Here is an 8,251-nt window from a genome sequence, read left to right as displayed (position 1 = left end):
CTTTAGTGAATTGTGATATATTTGCTAGGTTGGATCATAGTAGAGAAAAAAAATTAGTTAAGGTACATGTGCCACTGAGTGGTTTTCCAGCTCTGGGATGTAGCATGGGCCATGAAATAAAAAAAGGATTCTCTCCTTGCATTTTTTTTTCATTTTTTTAATTGTTGTTGGTGCTTGGGAATCATATGGGTTTGCTACGATCAACATTTAAAAATTGCATGGAAGTGCTTTGAAGAAAGTTCCAGTAATGAGAAGCAAATTGGCTGACTTCATAAATCAGTGATGAGATTAAAGGGTGTGACCAAAATCTAGTTGGGAGTTAATGAAAACATCAAGACAGGCCAGAAAAAGAAGAGGAAGATTCTGAGCACACATTCCAAGGGGAAAGAAGCCAAGGAGATGGGAAGAAAGAAAACAAGTAGAGGGTTAGGAAATGGACATTGCTTTGGTTTTTGAAGGGGACGTTTGTATATTTTCATCTGACAAGGGAAAGTATCTAACTGTGCACCTCCTTCTGTAGGATATCCATGTGACCTCCTGTCACACTTCCCTATCATTCAACAAAGCAACAGAGCCTCTTCCTCTGTCTCTTTCATGGTTCTAACTTCTCAGATCAAAAAATTGTTCATCATTTGTGCTTAACTATGGATAACTTGATTCACAGAATCTTCATGATTATCATTAACTGATATCAGGATCTAACATACTTAAAGCACTTAGAGGAAACAGACATAATTGAGAATATCACAATGCCGATGCTAGGAAAATATGGTTCAACTAAATACTAATTACAATACCTAAAGCATAACCACAAAGACTGCTCAATAACTTTAAAATCTAAAGCTAAATATTTAAATAAGATATTTTTTTATTGAAATTAAAAAAATTTATTAAAATTTTTAACCAAATTTCTAATTCAATAAATCAACTATCATATAAAATAGAAACAATATAACAATATAATATAAACTCTAAATTAAAGTAAAAAAGTTTGTTAAGATTATAATAATAGTACCTACTTATTAAATGCTTATTGCAAACAACAAATGATGCTTACAGGTTTATGAAAATAATAGCATAATAGACTTCTTACGTAATGTTTGAAAGAAAATTGAAGTTAAAAGAAGTAAAAGCAAATGAGAAAAAAAATTTAAAATTGGATATTATAAATTAAAAAAAATGATTTTATATATAAAAAATAACTATTGGAGATAATTAAATACATTAATTGGTTGAAAATAGAAAAAATAGTTGAGAAAAAAATGCTGTTGAAGATCATTAAATACAAATTAATGTTAGTTGATTGGAAATAACAAAAATAAATGAGAATTAATAGTATGGCAGGAATTGGGAAGTGATAAAAAAATTTAGATTTTTTAAGCATATAATTAGAGAAGTTAGAAAATATGTTATTTTATTTATTATCTTGTCTTTTACATAAAAAATGAGTCAAATATTTGAGAATTAATAAGAATATGAAAGAAAAATAAAATAGATATTTATTAGACCTAAGAGAATAGATAGATATTTTATTTATTATATTAATTTTTGTATATTTTTAATATAATTAATTATATTATTATTATAAAATTAAAAATTTATAAAAATTTGAGACCTAAAGCCAACAACTTTACCCTTGAGCCGGCACTGCATAACCACTTGGACAATTAAGAAATTTTCTTTATATATTAAAATACATCAAGAGGACGACTCTATAGCATATGTCGCAGTTTGAATGTCTTGTGGCCCTTCAATGTGGACTGTGAAGTGTACGTATTCCTCATGTGGAAATGAAGGCTTGCTTCACCAAATTTGGGTAACAGATTTTGATTCCCATATGCATCTTTGAAGAAAGTTTGCTATGTAAGAACAACCCCGATGGTTACATGAAAAGTGTATAACTGCCAATAACATTTGTACATCACAATGGTATGACATCAGGTAACTGTTTAACTAGATCAGTGTAACCGTAGCAACATTTGGTTGTTTAATTGTCTTGTAATTGTTTGATCACAACATTAGAAGCCTAGATTTCCCAAAGGACATCGCAGACCAGAAGCCAGGAGCCAAACTTTTTCTACCTGAGTCCAATTTTGTGTTTATTTGAGGGTGTTTGAATGATATATTTTCTCTTCCAAACAAAGTTCCAAAGAATGGTGACATTGACCTGATATGACATAGTTTATTAGAATAATCAATCCCCTGAGATCCAAATGACCAAAATTCTTGCCATGTTTCAGATTATGATTACAAATATCAAGGGGACGGATGTGGGGGTATCATTGATATGAGGTTTATGTTTTGTTTAAAGAAATTAAGTGCAGGGCACGTGATTATGAGATAGGTCAACTCTCATAGCTTTAAAAAACTCCATAGACTAATTAGCTTGAGCTGCAAGTACTGTTATTTTGCTTGTTATCATACCCAAGAAAAGGACACTCCCTTTCAGGTATGTTTGGTTTTAACATTATCAATGAAAATTAGATTCAAGTAGCAGAAGGACAAGAAATATTTAAGAAGCTGTCGCTTGTTTTCTCTACCATCCTTCAAATCTTTTAGACTATGGCAATTTATACTTTCACGTATTACAAGGACCCAGAGGTGGGTTCACCATTGTACTATGACTAATCTATCCCCTCACTTTTTTCTTTTCTATTACTTGCATAATGCTAACTGAAGGACATTCAGGCCGTAATGTGGATCCTGGGGGATAAAATTTGCTCTAAACTTCTCACAAGAATCTAGATGTGATCTTTGTCAAGCTCAGTCTAAAATGCATATAAAGATTCAAAATGAAATTACCTAGAATGAACATCTACATATGATTTTGATTACTAACTTATTATTCTTTTAAGAGTTGTTTTAGAGTAGTGTAATGTTAAACAAAAAATAATGAAGAAAATTATAACAAGTGAAACACTGTTTTACGTGAAATAATTAGAACAAGTGAAGTACTACTTCAAGTGAAACAACTAAGATAAGTGGAGTACTATTTCACGGAATAATTAATACAAATGGAACAATTACTTCATGTGGATAGTAATAAAAGTAACCTGGAATACGTGGCAGGATTCATGGATTACTTTCACCTTGAGATAATTTGAAAAGTTATGGCTTGGTGACTCAGAAATGAAAGTAGTTAAGAGTTCTTCCTCTCAACCTTCTCTTGAAGTACAAGTGTTTTTCTCTCTTACATTGTTCTCTTGTACCTTTTCAAGTACAAGTGTTTCTCTCTCTCATCTCACTCTTAAGTTGTTCTCTTGTACTTGTTCACGTACATCTTCTTCTATTACTTTGTTTCTTGTACATTTTCACATATACCTCTTCTCTTACCTCGTTTTTGTGTACCTTTTCACGTACACCTATTCTCTCTTATCTTCTACTCGAGAATAACTCTTATTACATTATTAATAGTCATAAAACACTCATTCCTCAATGATCACATAATGAGTTTCCAATCATTACTCATTATATGCAATAAAATCACTATTTTAATATCCACATAGTGGGTTTTAGAAACTATTACCCATTATGTGCATTAAAGCTCTTCTCAAGAAATGTGCATTAAAGCTCTTCTTGAGTAACCCTTTCTTCTAGTTCTATAAATAGCACTTTCACATTTCATTTGGGGAGATATTTTGGGAGCTAGTATAGCACATTCCACTCAAAGCTTCTATTTTTAAATTTTTCTCTCTAACCCTCTTCCACTTAGTCTTTCTTTGCTTCACTCTACCATTCGCCTATTCTCTATCTATTTTTAGTCTTACTCTACTACTTTTGCAACATGGTTATTCTACTACTTGCTTATTCATTACTTATCTTAAATATTACTCTACTACTCACCTATTCTCTTCCACGTGCCACAAGATTCAGTACTTTAGGAATTACTCCAATCTTTCTCTCCGTCGCCTCTAGTACATCTTTTTACTTGTTTACAACATTTCATTTCCCTATCACAAGAACCCCCTTTACAAACACATTTTTAAAATGCAAGTGTTAGTGCAAAAATATGCAAATTTATATAGATATTTTTAAGGCATAAGGGCAACTTATACTACAAAAAATGCAATTGTTCCTTACAGTTTTTCAACGAAATTTTTCATAGAAATTCCATTGGAAAAATCTTAGTTGGTAGTGTGTTATGTTAAAAATGTAAAATTTCGTTGGAATTAATGGAAGCTTTATGGATGAAAAATTTCATTGGAAATGCTATATATTCCATCCATAATGAATAAAATATATTAAATAATATTAAAAGGTTAGAGTTAAAATTTTATTAGGAATATCAAAAAAATTCCATAAAAAATGCCTAAAATTTTCAATAAAATTGCCTAAAAAGTTTGTCAGAATTGCCTTAAAACTCCATTGAATTGACTAAAAATTCTATAAAAAAACATCTAAATATCTTTTTTAGAAATGCCTTAAAATTTCATAAAAAATGCCTTAAACTTCTATAAAGAGTGCTGCAAAATTCTATCAAAATTGTTTTTTTGTCAAAAATGACTTGAATTTAGGTTGAAAATATTTTAAAATTGGATAAATTACTCCTACCTTCTTAAGTTTTGCTAATTATTCCATGTGAGTCCATTAATATTAGAAATAGACAGTCCGTTCTAAAAGTATAAATGGCGTTAATGGATAAAATGAAATGTCTAAAATACCCATTGCTCAATGGGCCACTTTCCATTCATCCTTTTTCTCTTTTCAACCTCTCCTCACACTATAGATTAGGGTTAAAGTTTTATTTGGTTTTCAAAATAGTGAACTTCCCTTTATCAACCTGTTATCAATTTTCCTTTTTCTTTTTCTCTATTTTTTTCCTTTGTTTTTTTCCTCTTTCTTTCTCTTGTCAGTTTTCATCAAACAACATGATTTCCTTCACTCTCTTTTAGCTCCAAGCCGACATACAAGGCAACCTTCTCTTCAACTGAACTAGAGCACTTTGCTAGCGGATCTCAATTGTTACTGTTCTTGTTGTTGCTCAACCATTGACGTGAGTTGAGATATTAGGGATCTTAAAAAACAAAGATTTTGATCTATTTAATGGTTTTTATGGTGAGAAATCTTCTTTTTTTGAGTCATATTGGGATTTCAATATTGCTATTCTTGATGACCCAATTGCAAATGAGTCTAAAAAGGAACAACCTTGATTATGTCTGATTGCTTTGAGGGATGTTGATGTTGTTGATGGTTTTTGGGATTAATGTTGTCTCTGATGGTTGGATGTTCTGAATATGTCTTGATTTGTTGTTGGATTTTTTATGAGGTTTAAGTTTACATTGGATGAATGATATCCCACTAGAAGGTTGGTGGATAGTGATGCTATGGTGCGAAAAGGGATGTCAATTCTTAGTTTGTTTTGAATGTACAGGTCTATTCAGGTTTTTTGGTTTTTGACAATTATTGTAAAGTCAAAAGCAAGGGTGATGGTTTTTTGGACATTTAGTTCATTGTGAAATGCACTTTAGTTTTTGATTAAATGGTTTTATTTTCATAAGTTAGGAATTTGTGCTGGTAGTGCATTAGTGTGGCTAATGATATAAATCTATAATCTAATCATCTTTTTTTTTGAAAAGCAATTAATCATATTTTCTTCTTTCTAAAAGTATTGAGATTCTAATGGCAAGATTGTTGTGTAGTTCATGACTCCCCAATGAATTTGATTTTGCTCAATGTGCCTAAAAAAGAGAAAAATCCTCTCATTTTTTATGCTAAAAAACCAAATTTCACACTCTGATTAAGGGTAAAATTGTCTTAAAAATATTGTCACATCATTAACTAACAGAAACACTAACAGTCGACTAACAGTAGGACTTATGTGTCTAGCGAATTATATTCTTTTAGAACAGACTATCTATTTCAATACTAATGAACCTGTGTAGAATTATGGATAAAAATTAAGTACCTTTTAAAATTTCAAAAAAAATGACTCATATTTCAATCTGATGTCCCAATAAAAATTTAAATTAAAATTGAAAAAAATTTAAATAATTGTTATTTCAAATTAATTATAATCTCACAAAAATATCCTACATTTACAATAAAAAGTAAAAAAGTTCCAAATTTACATATTTGAAACATGTAAATGTGGATGCATCAAGTCTTTAAGTCAGTAATCCGTTATCATCTCCTATTGCATTTTCCCCCACATTGGAATTTCCAATTGAAGTCACGAAGGACCAACAATACTTCTCATTATGTGCATCATTCTTTTCATAAAGTCCATCATGTTTCTCATGTTCTTATTAATATCCTTTATATTCTTTTACATGCTTTCAATTTTATTTTCTATTTGCATGACTTTCTTGTAACTATTGTTGATGGTAAGTAGTTGTGGTGGAAGGGCCACATGCTGACTTAGAATTGGTACATTAGGTTGTGTTGCGTAATGTAAAATTGTAGTAGGCATAGTAGTATCAAACCCATATACATGAATCCAAGTTATCTATAACTCACCTATTGCTTGAGATCAAGCTTGTGAATCTAACTTCGACTAAAAAGAAGAGTCCTCAATATAGTTCTATATGATAGCAAAAATATAGTTTTCTTACAAAAAAGTAAAGAATGATTATCAATCATATAACTGAGTAAGGAAATTGATTAATATTTAAGGTAATCATTGTCAATATTTAAAGTATGAATAAATAAAATTACATGGACACTAATAATTTTTGACTTGTTGTCAACAAAATCGACTCTCGTTAAATGTTTATGCTTGTAGTTGAATAGTTCAGAAAATGTCACAAGATGCTCCAACTCCATTAACTACATTAATTAAAAATATTTCTAAATCCAACTAACCAAAAGATATCGAGAAAAAAATAACTATAATTATGAGAAAAATTGGAATTCATCTTGCAAATTTGACAACTAAATTACATTCATAACCACAAGAGTGCGAAAAATATTTGATCACTTTAACCAAGTAAGAAGTCCAGCTTCAACCTTTGACCAAATACTAATTGTCCAATTAACTAAAAAATTAAATACAATCACCTGCGTCCACAATTCACAAAACATACCCATAAATAATTTAGCATGAATCAAAGGGTAAAATATCCTTACCCCGTAGATTTTGACCATAATTTAGTCTAGGTCCATTAGTATGAGAAATGGGCAGTTCATCCTAAAACCCTAAATGTCATTAAAAGATTTTATAAAATGACTAAAATAACCATATCTTTATTCTTTTGTTTGACTTCACTAATCTTGTCTTAGTTTTCTCTCTTTATGAAAAGAGACTATTGATTTTTGCTTTTAGTCATCCATTGATTATTGCTTTTAGTCATCTTTTTCCCCATCATATTTCTCTCCACTTTCATTTGACTCAACTTTCTTTCTGTTTTTTTTTCTATCTATCTTCATAAGTACCCTTATTTTTTCTTTAATTTCTATTTTTTTTGGTACGAGTATTGTAAGTCAAAGTCTATGCCCATTTCTCGGAACCTTTTATGTTACCTTTCTAGCTCTTTGATTAGGTAGTATTGGAAGGTGATTGTTAAGTACTTCTTTTCATCTTGGGAGGGAATGTTAGCCCTTCTGTCGATGATTTGAAGCTTGGATCAGTTGGATCTAAGGCTAAAGATGACAAGATATAGTTGCTCTTGTTTAAAGTTAAGGCCAAGGGTATTACCAAGTTAATTGCAACTGAAAGGGAGAAATTGGCTTCAGTCCTTTGTGGTGGTGGTGTTGTTGTAGCCATTGTTGCTCCTGCTATTGGTGGCAATGGCGATAATGCTACACCTACTACTAAGACCAAGAAAGAAGAGAAGGTTGAGGAGAAGAAATAGTCTGATGATGATATGGGTTTTAACCTCTTTGACTAAAAGCTGAAAATGTAGGCGTGTTTACATTCAAGAGTTTTACAAGATTATATGTTATATGTTTTTTTTTTTGTTCCGTTCAAATTAGAGCTTGGAACTTGGGAAGTTTTGTTTAGAAAACATTAACATTTTAGTTATTGTTTTTAATTTTTATTTTTATTTTTGGGTTTTATGGCTTTTTGTCAACCTTGGGGGGTGGTATGTGGTTGAAATACTACTTATGATGAAGCATTGGGGTTACTTTGCTACTGTTCTTTATTGTTTTTTTGCTAATATGCAAGGTGAAACAAAGTACTACTATTGTTGGCTTTCTAGTTAATGGTGCTTGGTTGCTCTTTTTTTTTTTTTAGGGGGGAGGGGGGGTTAGCTTGTTATTGGTCATGCCCAAATTATGGGTTATGGTGTGTACTTATATGCTTACTTGTGTT

The 8,251-nt window shown here is 30.7% G+C and overlaps 1 pseudogene; it reads left to right on the top strand.

The window, feature by feature from the left end:
• The first annotated feature begins 5,283 nt into the window (after positions 1–5,283).
• Positions 5,284–7,826, top strand: LOC148763174 (large ribosomal subunit protein P2B pseudogene; annotated as a pseudogene).
• Positions 7,827–8,251: the final 425 nt, after the last annotated feature.

Source organism: Theobroma cacao, chromosome 4 (assembly GCF_053813885.1).
Source record: "Theobroma cacao isolate CCN51 chromosome 4, ASM5381388v1, whole genome shotgun sequence".
Taxonomy (NCBI): Eukaryota; Viridiplantae; Streptophyta; class Magnoliopsida; order Malvales; family Malvaceae; genus Theobroma; species Theobroma cacao.
The sequence above is the reverse complement of the archived record's forward strand: the minus strand, read 5'-3'. Positions and strand labels throughout refer to the sequence as shown.